Genomic DNA, 12,280 nt, shown 5'->3' on the forward strand with positions numbered 1-12,280 from the left:
ATATATGCCCATCATCCTGGTGAATATGTCCTCATCCTGGTGTATATGACCCAATGCTGGTATATAAGGTCCTCATCCTGGTATGTATGGTCCACGTTGTCTCCATCCTGGTATATATGTTCCCATCCTGAGTTACATGGTCCCCAATCCTAGTGGGCATTCATGTCTGTTGGCAATTTTCTGTGGACATTTTTCACATATCATGTGAACATCCTCACCTTGCACCTCAAATATCATAGATCTGAAACTTTCTGATGCTGCAATTGGCAATTTTCTGTGTGGGCAATTTTCCATGTGGGCAATTTTCCGTGTGGGCAATTTTCCGTGTGGGCAACTTTCTATGTGGGCAATTTTCCGTGTGGGCAAATTTCCATGTGGGCAATTTTCCGTGTGGGCAATTTTCCGTGTGGGCAATTTTCCTGTGGGCATTTTTCCTATGGGCAATATTCATGTGGGCATTTTTCCTGTGGGCAATTTTCCTGTGGGCATTTTTCTGGTCACCAGTCCAGGGGCATCACACACTTAATCCATAAGTGTTTTTGGGTTTCTTTCAGTTTCTTCCGTCTTCCATGTACATTTTTAGCCCTGTGTGTCACTATCTGTCTGTGTGCACTTCTTTTATGTTTATTGGTGTTTTGTGTTACCCTTGGTATATGGTGTAGGATACATTAAGGACACTCAGGATGAACCGATGTTGAGTGTGGGCACCATTGCGTAATTTTAGGGTGCCAACCTCCGTGGTCAGGCAGGGACAAAACAGGGTCAGGTTTAAGGTACTCCTAGTATGTATAGGGACCTGTGGTTAAGATCTCCCATGTGAGTAGAAGGGTTCAGCCGTAACATTATAGACAGGCCATTTTGTGTTTTCTGGGGCACCAATATGGGTCCAGTTAGCTCTGTGGTTGCACAATTACAGGTCTTATCCCTCAAGGTAGAAGAAATTAGGGACCAAATGCAGTGGGAACATTCGGATGCTATTAATGACCAAGGTCCTCCGTTTACTACGTTGGAACCCAAGGTAAACCTGCCAGATTGCATCTACAGTGACGGAAGTAAGTTTTGTGGGGTTTTTTTCTGCTTTATGTAAATTATACTTCCATTCACGTTCAGTATCCCCTAGGTCTGAGAGTCAACAAGTAAACCTTATTTTGTTTTTATTCCATGGAGATACACAGACCTGCACATTTTATTTAACGGAGGATTCTACAAAGTTGGCCTCTGTAGATGTATTTCTCTCAGCTCTCGGCCTCATTTATCATGGCCCTGATAACATCACCTTAGCTGAATCTAATATTCAGAGATCGGTTTACAGAGGTCGTAGAGTGGAGGACTACTGCTTAGAGCTTAGGGGTACTTTGCACACTACGACATCGCAAGCTGATTGTAGTGATGCCGAGCGTGATAGTCCCCACCCCCTTCCTAAGGGGGCGGGTCGTGTGGCATCACAGCGACGTCAAACGGCAGGCGGCCAATAGCAGCAGAGGGGCGGAGATAAGCGGGACGTAAACATCCCGCCCACCTCCTTCCTTCCTCATTGCAGGCGGGACGCAGGTAAGGAGATGTTCCTCGCTCCTGCGGCTTCATACACAGCGATGTGTTCTGCCGCAGGAACGAGGAACAACATCGTACCTGTCGCTGCAGCGACATTATGGAAATGCTCGACACTACACCGATCATACAATTTCGATACTTTTGCGCTGGTTAATCGTAGTAAAAAGGATTCACATACTCCGATGTTGACGACGACGCCAGATGTGCGTCTTTTTCGATTTGACCCCACTGACATCGCAGCTGCGATGTCGTAGTGTGCAAAGTACCCCTTAAACTTTGGGCTGTAGAGACCTCCTGGAATGCCCCTGCTCTTCGGAAAAAGGTCTGTCAGGTACTGTCAAATTCAGGAAATAATTGCTTCGAATTCCTGTCCATAGTCTTTGAAAGAGGCCATGACCCCATGACCCATGATATTTATCTAGACAGGCATCACTGAGATGGACACACATTTAAGGGTATTTTGGTAGCACCTTCTTCAACAGTTGACTAGTGAACCTATTCCAATTCATGCTTGCAGGTATCCTAGAGAGGTTAATGAACACGGAGCTCCAACTCTTTTTTGCTAGTACTGTGGTCATTCTGGTCAAGTTATGGGTCAATGTTTTAGGTACAATAATGAATTTCAAAAAGAGAATACATTTCAAAAAGAGAAAAAGAATGGCATGGATTTCAAGATTTTGTTATTAACTATAGTGCAACAGTCAGGAATTTTTGCAGGTGTCCTTGAAGACTAAAACAGATTTGTTTTTTACTAGTGATGGGAGAGCGTGATAGGCACTTGTCGGTACTGGAGACACTCGATAGTCGATCGAGTATTCTGGTACTAAGAGCCATCCTTGTGTCTCGCCCCTCACATTTTATTAGCCAGTAAACATGCGGCGACTGCTGTCACACTGTATACAGCTCTAAACTCACCAGCTATCATTAGGCCTTCTGACCCTGTTCACACTGCAGAGTTTGACACACCACCTGGTGCTTTTGAGTTGCTCACTGGGAGACTGGTGTCAATCTGTTGTGTGTTTACTAACGATCGGTCTAGCAGGAGTTAATTTCTGCTGGTCTGGGAATTGCTGCTAGGGTCATGGGTTTCGCCGGCGCTGCTTGGGTCTGGGCCTTCCGGGGTGGTGGCTCGAGGGTCTCAGGACCCGGGGGTCTCGCGGACACGCCGAATATATGGGGGGACGTAGATGTAGGCCGTATTAGGTTTGTGACGCCACCCACGGTGTGTGGTGAGTTGGGACACCACCGCTGCTGTTATGGGGCACCCGGGGGAGATGTAGTGGCAGCTGGATGTTAACCCCTCCGTGGGTAGGGATGGTTGCCCCGGGACCCAGTGTCTAGTGCAGGGTATACCGATGGCAAGGGGATACTTGATTACTCACTGTCAATAAATCCCATGAGTCTCTGGTAAACCAAGGTGCTGGTGGCCGGTGCCGTGGCCGGTTGCATTCGGGTCCCCCACCTGGGCTGGTGGTCTCTATCCTTTTCCTCTGCACTGACTGTGTATGTGGACTTCCTAGTCTGGAACTCAGGAGTCCGCTCCCGGCTGGATGTGGCCTGAGAAGCCGTGCCCGCAGACGCTGGCCTGTTGGATCTATGGGCCCTGGCGGTGACCTCTTATCCCTATCGGTGGGCTGTTGTCTTCTATGAGGAACTTTGGGTGGGACAGGACCTATAATCCTGGCTTCAATCGGTTAATTAACCAGTCCGCTTGTTTCCAGTCCTGGCTTGAGGGTCCGAGTACCCCCCTTTGTGCTCTGGTTTCTGGGTCGGTTCACCGTGTCTGTACCGGCGGGCTACAACCCTGTCCCGGTCCACCTTGGTTCTGCTGAGCTGTCTTCCCATCTCCTGCTGACGGAGACCATCGTCTGCCACCTAGCCAGAGGCACCAGGGCTCCAACCCTGGTCCTGTTCAACTTGAACCTCCTCTGCTGGAGCTACACCTAGCTCCAGCCAACACTCCTCTCAACTTGAACTCTAGGATCGACTGTATGCTTAACTGCTTGTTTTCCCGCCCTGGGCTTTCTAGACCCCTGGGTGGGCATGTCCAACCGCCTGGTCACGCCCACTAGTGTGTCTATCTTTCCCTAAGGGGGGGTGACTAGGGTTTCAGGTCAGCTGTGTGTTTCCTGAGTGAGGGATGGTGTTATGCCGCGGCCTATCTGTGACTACCTGGTTTTGCCAGGGCGTCACACTATCACGGCAGCTTCTGCCCATTTATAAGATGTTCGAATCTTCTCCTCCATGCAATAATATCTTTTGTGATTACTGTCTATCTATGTGCATGGTAATCCAGCTTCTGATGAACAGCTGGATGCTATTTTGGTGTGTTGTAGAAATACTTTTGTCATTTCATTATTTCTTTCTTTTCCTTTATTTACTCCTGAGCACATTTTGTCTATACCTCTGTGAGTTATTGCTATGAGTTTGTGTTTGGGTTTCCCTCAGTCTATTTTTCTGTGAGAGATTTCCACTCCGTCCCGGCTTTCTCCTGGTTTGGGGGTAAGGAGGTATTAGACTTAGGGCTGATCAGGAGTCAGGTCTAAGCTGTCGGTCCAGACCGCTTCACCTTCAGAAGTACCTCTGGGATAAGGGCCAGTTTAGGAGCCCCTGTTTCCAGTTAGAACGTTACCCTCGTAGAATTTGCCATCCAATTATGGTAATGCTGCAAATATGTTTGCTACTGGCTAGAGATGAGCGAACCTCTAGAGACTCGAGTTCGGTTCGTCGAACGGAGGCCACGTTCGAGTTCAGTTCGGCAAACTGTTCGACGAGCCTCTCGAACCCCATTGAAAACAATGGGAGGCAATCATAAACACATAAAAACACCTAGAAAACACCCTCAAAGGTGTCCAAAAGGTGACAAACAACTCCCAAGACAACACAAACACATGGGAAAGTGACAAGGACAAATACTCATGCGAAAACTAAACAGTTGGACGAGGAAAAAGAGGAGGAGACACAGATATTGGCATGGTATGCCCTTCTAAAATCATGTAAAACACAGCAAGGGGCTCCAAGCAGACTCTCCCTTTTTTCCAAAAATTGGGCCACACACACCACTTCAGTGGCATCACTTGTGCCCCAGTTGCAAACTGGACATGTTGATCTGCATGAAGCACATTCAAAAATACGCCAGCCTTAACTGTCCCCCGGATGACACTGGGGTAGGTATAGCAAAGCCTTTGCTGAACCATGACTTGTTCATCTTGGCTCCTTTTTAAAAACACAGCAAGTGGACTCCAAGCAGAGTCTCCCTTGTTTCCAAAAATTGAGCCACACAGACACCACTTAAGTGGCATCACTTGTGCCCTAGTTGCAAACAGGATGTTTTGATTTGCATCAAGCACATTCAAAAATACGCCAGCCTTAACTGTCCCCAGGATGACACCAGGGTATGTAGCAAAGTCCTTGCTGAACCAAGACTTGGTCATCTTGGCTCATTTTTAAAAACACAGCAAGCGGACTCCAAGTAGAGTCTCCCTTTTTTCCAAAACTTGAGCCACACAGACACCACTTAAGTGGCATCACTTGGGTCCCAGTTGCAAACTTGACAGGTACATTAGCATCAAGCACATTCCAAATCCACAAGCCTTTACCCAGGATTACACAGGGGTAGTAAAGTCCTTGCGGATCCATGACTTGTTCATCTTGATGAACCTTAGTCTGTCCACATTGTCACTGGACAGATGCGTGTGCTTATCTGTCAGCACACAACCTGCAGCACTGAAGACACGTTCAGAGACAACGCTGGGTGCGGGACACGACATGATCTCCAAGGCGTAAGTGGTGAGCTCAGGCCATTTTTCAAGATTTGAAGCCCAAAATGAGCAAGGCTCCAGTTGCAAAGTCATGGCATCGACGTTCATTTGGAGATACTCCTGTATCATCCTCTCCAGCCATTGACTATGTGTCAGACTTGTTGTCTCTGGTGACCTTGCAAAGGATGGTCTAAACAAATTATGAAAAGATTCAATAAAATTGCTGGTACGGTTAGACTGTTGATGACGAGACAGTCCCATGTTTGTCAAGTTACAACTGGGAGATTGACTCCAATCACACCACTGGTGTTTGGTGGAAAAGCCGAGCTAAGATTGAGTAACAGCTTCTGCTGATACTCCTGCATACGTGCGTCCCTTTCTATGGCTAGAATTATTTCACAAAATTTGGACTTATACCGGGGATCTAATAGTGTGGCAACCCAGTAGTCATCATCACTTCTAATTTTGACAATCCGAGGGTCATGTTGTAGGTAGTGCAGCAAGAAGGCGCTCATGTGTCTTGCGCATCCATGCGGACCAAGTCCTCGCTGTGTTTGTGGCATAGAGGTGCTAACCGTGCTTTCTTCCTCTGACATCTCCCCCCAACCTCGATCAACCGAAATTTGACCAAGGTCTCCCTCATCTGCTGAGTCTTCCATGTCCATCGAGAGTTCGTCCTCCATTTCTTCCTGGTCTCCTGCACCTTCCTCAACATTTTGTCTGCTACTATGCGCCCTTGTTAATCCCTCTCCACCACCGTCCCATGCCTGCCGCCTTGGTGATGATGAACGTCTGGACCTTGTAGATGTTGGTATCCCTTCTGAATATGAATCCTCCTGTACTTCCTCCCCTTCCTCTTGTCCAACCCCCTGACTCCGAATAGTGTTTAGCGCTTGCTCCAGCATGTAAATGACTGGAATTGTCATGCTGATAATGGCATTGTTAGCGCTAAACATATTCGTCACCATGTCGAAACTGTGCAGAAGGGTGCATAGGTCCTTGATCTGAGACCACTCCATGAGGGTGATCTGCCCCACCTCTGCATCTCGATGGCCCAGGCTATACGTCATAACGTATTGCACCAGTGCTCGACGGTGCTGCCACAGTCGCTGTAACATGTGGAGAGTCGAATTCCAGCATGTCGCCACATCGCCTTTCAGGCGATGAACCGGCAGGCCGAATGACTTCTGGAGCGATGCAAGTCGGTCAGCTGTGGCGGTTGAACAGCGGAAGTGAGTAGAGAGTGACGGTGCCCTGTGCAGAAGGCCATCTAGGCCGGGATAGTGGGTTAAAAATTGCTGGACAACAAGGTTCAACACGTGAGCCATACAAGGCACGTGTGTTACCTTTCCCCGGCGAAGGGCTGCACCCAGGTTTGCAGCATTGTCGCACATGGCCTTCCCTGGCTGCAGGTTGAGTGGAGACAACTATTTACGAAACTCGGACTGCAGAGCTGACCACAACTCATCCGCTGTGTGACTTTTATTTCCCAGATGAGGTTGAGGAGGCAGAAGCAGTGGAGGAACTTCAACATACAGAGGATTGACGCATAAGTCGTGGGAATGGCAAGACTTGTTCAGCAGACCCTTCTCCATCTATCACCATGGTTACCCAGTGCCCAGTCAGCAACATGTAATGCCCCTGTCCATGCTTACTGGTCCAAGTATCGGTGTTGAAATGCACCGGGCACACACAGAGTTTCTCATCGAAGCGGTGATGTTGTATGCGACATGCTGGTGTAGCGCAGGCACACCTTTCTTGGAGAAATAGTGGCGACTGGGCATCTGGTACTGGGGCACTGCGACGGACATAAGGTCTCGAAAATCCTCTGTGTCCACCAGGCGGAAAGGCAGCATTTCGGTAGCCAAGAGCTGTAAGCTAAAGCTAAAGTCAATCTCTTAGCTTTGTCATGGCTTGGAGGAAATGACCTTTTATTTGTCCACATCTGAGGGACCGAGATGTGTGGAGACAGTGGTGAATAGGGTGTCCCTGCAAAACTCCAGGTCTGTGAGGAAAGTGCAGGCGGAAACATGATGTTGCCTTCATCCAAAGTTGGTGCTCTCGATGTCAGAGAGCTGTACACTAGCACTTGTTTCCCCTTCCGAACCAACTGATGACGTACTAAGCAAACTGCCTGTTGCGGTTAAAGTGGTGGAAGGTCTGCGTGGAAGAACAGGTCTGACAGCTGTCCCCACAGTCATAGAAGATGAAGCGCGCATGGATGCACTGGAAGGGGCAGGCGGTGGTTGGCCCGCTCCGCTAGGCCGCATTGCAGCACAGTGAGCTTCCCACTGGGACTTATGCTTGTTATTCATGTGACGATTCATGGAAGAAGTTGTCAAACTGGTAAGGTTTTGGCCTCTACCTATAGATTGCCGACAAATTTTACAGATCACATGATTTGGGAGATCCTTTGCAAGGTCAAAAAGGACCAAGCTATGCAAGGCTTAGAGGACATGCGACCTGCAGACCCACCTCGACTTGTGCTCAGAGGCAGAGTGGTGGCTGAGGATGCACTTGTTGACGTGCTTCCAGTACTCCAACTCTGTCCAGGAAGGCGCAAGGTTACTTCGTCGTCAGTTGCATCCTCCTCCCCCACCTCTGGTGACCTCCTCGAGTGCCCGCCTGAGGGATGACAGTATGTGGGATCTAGAACTTCATCATCAAGTGTTGTGTTTGCACTCCCCTCGCCCTCAGACCTAACCTCTTCCTGCCCTGACTGAATAGTTAAGTTGTCATCATAATCTGGTATCTGCGTCTCATCATCATCAGTATGTTCCTCATTGTCTCCACCAACAGGTGTTACAGTTTGGGAATGAGGGTCTACATTATGCTCAGAAACTTGGTAATCACGGCATGAATCTGAGTCACAAAGCTTCTGGGCATCACTGCAGACCATTTCCTGGTCTGTACTCACTGTAGCTTGGGAACAGACCTCTGATTCCCAGCCTATAGTGTGACTTAACAGCTCTGCAGACTCAGCCATCTCTGTTACACCATACTCTGCAGGGCGGGTGGAGACTTGAGCAGCTGGGAGAAAGCAAGTGCGATTGGGATGACAACTCAGAGGAATGTTGTTTTTTGGATTTTGAAGTTGAGGTGGAGGAGAGGCCACTTGTTGTAGCACTTGAGATCCATTCAAGCTTTTGTTTTTTTTGTGCATCGTCTACCTTTGTTCCAGTTGTTTTGTTCCGTAAAAAAAGGGAGCACATCGGATTTTCCACGGAAAGTAGTAGACATCTTACTTTTGCTGGAAGATGGCCTATCTTCAGCAGATGTTAATGTACCTTTCCCACCTTCCCCACGGACACAAACTTTTTTTCCTTTTCCAACACGCCTGTTCTTCTTTCCACCAGCATCTGTCCTTTTGCCACTCATTTTGTTAGCGACAGATTGGACACTTAAAATGTGGTAGCAAAAATGGAGAGGTGGTGTAGGTTGCAGAGGTGGTCTAGCTTTATTGACAGCTGAAGAACCAAAACTGACTATCCCTGACAATGCAACTATGGACCTAAAACTGACAGCACAGTTTGCTATAAAAATAGCGAAGCTAAAATGTGCAGGAGGGTAGAAAGCAGAGGTGGTAGAACTTGCTTGGCACCAGTGGGACACTAATTTAGTATAGCAGACATTTTTTGGATGCCACTAAGGGGTACTTTGCACACTATGACATCGGAAACCGATGGTAGCAATGCCGAGCGCGATAGTCACCGCCCCCGTCTCAGCTGTGATATCTTGTGATAGCTGCCGTAGCGAACATTATCGCTACGGCAGCTTCACATGCACTTACCTGCCCTGCGACGTCGCTCTGGCCGGCGAACCGCCTCCTTCCAAAGGGGGCGGGTCATGTGGCGTCACAGCGCCGTCACACGGCAGCCGTCCAGTAGAAGCAGGGGGCGGAGATGAGCGGGATGTAAACATCCCGCCCACCTCCTTCCTTCCTTATTGCAGCCGGGATGCAGGTAAGGCGATGTTCCTCGCTCCTGCGGCTTCACACACAGCGATATGTGCTGCCGCAGGAACGAGGAACAACATCATAACCTCTGTCCTTCCGAAATTATGGAAATAACCGACGCTACACCGATCATATGATTTCAACGTTTTTGCACTCGTTAATCGTAGTAAAAAGAATTGACATACTCCGATGTCGACAGCGACGCCGGATGTGCGTCACTTTCAATTTGACCTGCGATGTCGTAGTGTGCAAAGTACCCCTATGTTTCAGCACGGTTTGCTATAAAAATAGCGTAGCAAAAGTGGGCAGGAGGGTACAGTGCCCGGGTTCTGTGGGTCAGTGGACAGGAAAGGAACAGTAACTTAGCATTCCAGACACTTTTAGGATGGCAGTAAAAGTGTCAGCTCTTTGGGCAAATAAAATAGCGTGGCAAAAGTGTGCAGGTGGGTACAGTGCCCGTGTTTTGTGGATCAGTGGACAGAAAAAGGAACACTAATGTAGTATTCCAGACACTTTTATAATGGCAGAAAAAGTGTCAGCTCTTTGGGCAAATAAAATAGCGAGGCAAAAGTGTGCAGGTGGGTACAGTGCCCGGGTTCTGTGGGTACCAGGACAGGAAAGGAAGCCTCCATTATATCCCACCTAATGATGAAATGCAGCAAAGAATTCCCAGAGCTGAGGTACACAGACGCTGTTATCTAAAGCTGTATACAGCGTTTGCACGGACATGCCTAGCAGCTATGGCTCTGAGCGCCTGGAAATCAGCCCTGAAAAGGCCTGAAATAAACAGCAGTCCCTGAGCTCTACAGCGCTGTGTCTATAGCGCACACAGCAGGAGTGACGGCAGCAGCAGCGTGAGCGGTGACTGTCACCCACACGCAGAAGGCAGATAATGGCGGCGTGAGGGAAAATGGCCGTATTTATAAGGCAAGGACATGTGACATTCACAGCCTATGACACATGCCCTTTCTTGTCTGGCAAAAAGTACACTTAGCTTTGTGTGTGTCTGTGATTGGCTGACATCCTGGCCCGCCCCACTGCACGCGCGCTTAGGAAAAAAAAAAAAAAAAAAGGCGATCGGCATTATCTTAGCACTCAGCTGCAGCACAGATCTAAACTGCGTCCCCCCTGGCACACTATACGCTGAAATTTGATAATAGTGTGAATCACAGTGACTCACACTATTATAGTGATAAGCCAGCTAGTAAATAGCTAGGCTTTTTGCTGATAGCTCGAGTTACGTTCGAGAACGGTTCTAACAAGCTTTTAGCAAAAAGCTCAAGTTTGAGTTCGATCTTGAGCACCCCCCAAAATCACTCGAACATGAAATTGGCGAACCTCGAACACGCTCATCTCTACTACTGGCATTACTGTGATTGGTCTCTGAGATGCCATGTTTGCCGCAATCTAACCGAACATAGTGTAGGGACTAGGGAGAGTGTCTGTTGGAGAAGGGACAGTGTGTTATAGAGTGACAGTACTGGCTGGTGATTAGTGATTAGTAAACAAACAGTCCTTTTCAGGGCAATTGAAATCTACTGTATTCCCTGATAATACTGTTGTTATTCTGCATTTAGTGTTGGGTAGGCTTCTGGAGTACTCATGGTACATAAGAGGCATGTAGGCCTAGTGTGCCGCCCCGGTGCCAGCAGCCGGGCTGCTCGGATCCGAATCCGCAGTGGCTCGAGGGGTCTCCGGACCCGGGGGTCATGCAGCCACTCAATAAAGGGGGATATTTACAGGGGACGGTATATTTACAGTTCATGATGCGACCCACAGTGTGTGGTAAGGTGGAATACCACCACTGCCGTTGGGAGCACCCGGTCATGATGGGCTGGCTACCAGGTGTTTAATCCCTCCGTGGGTAGGGGGATGCCCCGGGGCTCTGTGATGGTAGGGGAGAGCCGTGGGTTGTAAGCCTGGGAGACATTGAGTAGAGAAACTCACAGTTGGTAGTCGTGGTGCTGGATGAGGCTGTGCTGATTTGGGAGGTCAGTAAACACACAGTCTGTGATTAAACCAAACGTCCTGCAGTACCGCTGCCAATGAGGGGAGCACGTCCAGGTGATCGTTCCTAGAGATGTTACTCAGTGTGCTTCGGTCTAGTCCGACCCTCTGGGAGCCTCCACTTCACACACCCTCACTCTCTGAGGCTGCTTTCTCTCGCTGTTCTGAGAGCCCAAACTCCCCAGCCTGCTCTCCCCCTGAGAGCTACTTGAGAGCCACTGCTCTCCTTGCCCCTCTGCCGACGACTGACTAGTCACCTCCCACCCAGTCTGCTTAACCCTTCGGTGGGCAGCCCTTTCCTCACTGGACCTTCCCACCGGTGAGTGTGTGTGGGGTTTGCATGCTGGTCTTAGCACATCACTAAGTGGCACCTGGAACCAAGGGAGAGATGGATGCTGCACGGAAGGGAAAATTGTGCAACACTCTGTGACGGCCTGATAGGCCAGGACGTCACATTCCCCCTTGGTTAAACGTAGCTAGTCCCCGAGCTACAGGACACATCAGGTTTTATTTAAAACTGCTCCTGTAAGGAGGGAAAAAGGGATAACATGGTATAAACAGGTTCCATCCCTCACAGGGGAGGCACACTTCCCAACACTGCAAAAAGACTCAGAGTCCACACTCCCAATGTCCCGGATCCCGTTAACCCACCACCCAAACAACCTGATCCCCTGGAAACCTATGGTGGGTCCGTGACCAGGTTAAGATCCCAGGTGTTGTAACAGACAACTCTGGTAACAGTCCTGAGCAACCTGGTAGCCGTTGCCCCTTTGCGCCGACCCCCAACAAGGCCTCCTGGTGCCGTCTACCAGCATAGCACCGTCCAAGGCCCTGGCAATCTTTCTCCTATAACAACGGGTGGAAAAAGGTTCAACAAGGAGGGCGCAGTCTAATTATAGCAGAACTTCCTGTCACCCTCCACCTGGGGATCCAGATGGTCTTCTCCAAGGAACACGGGAAGGTTCAACAAGGGTGACAGTCCATATAAACTTTTAAAACTTTTAGC

Source organism: Anomaloglossus baeobatrachus, chromosome 3, assembly GCF_048569485.1.
Source record: "Anomaloglossus baeobatrachus isolate aAnoBae1 chromosome 3, aAnoBae1.hap1, whole genome shotgun sequence".
Classification (NCBI taxonomy): domain Eukaryota; kingdom Metazoa; phylum Chordata; class Amphibia; order Anura; family Aromobatidae; genus Anomaloglossus; species Anomaloglossus baeobatrachus.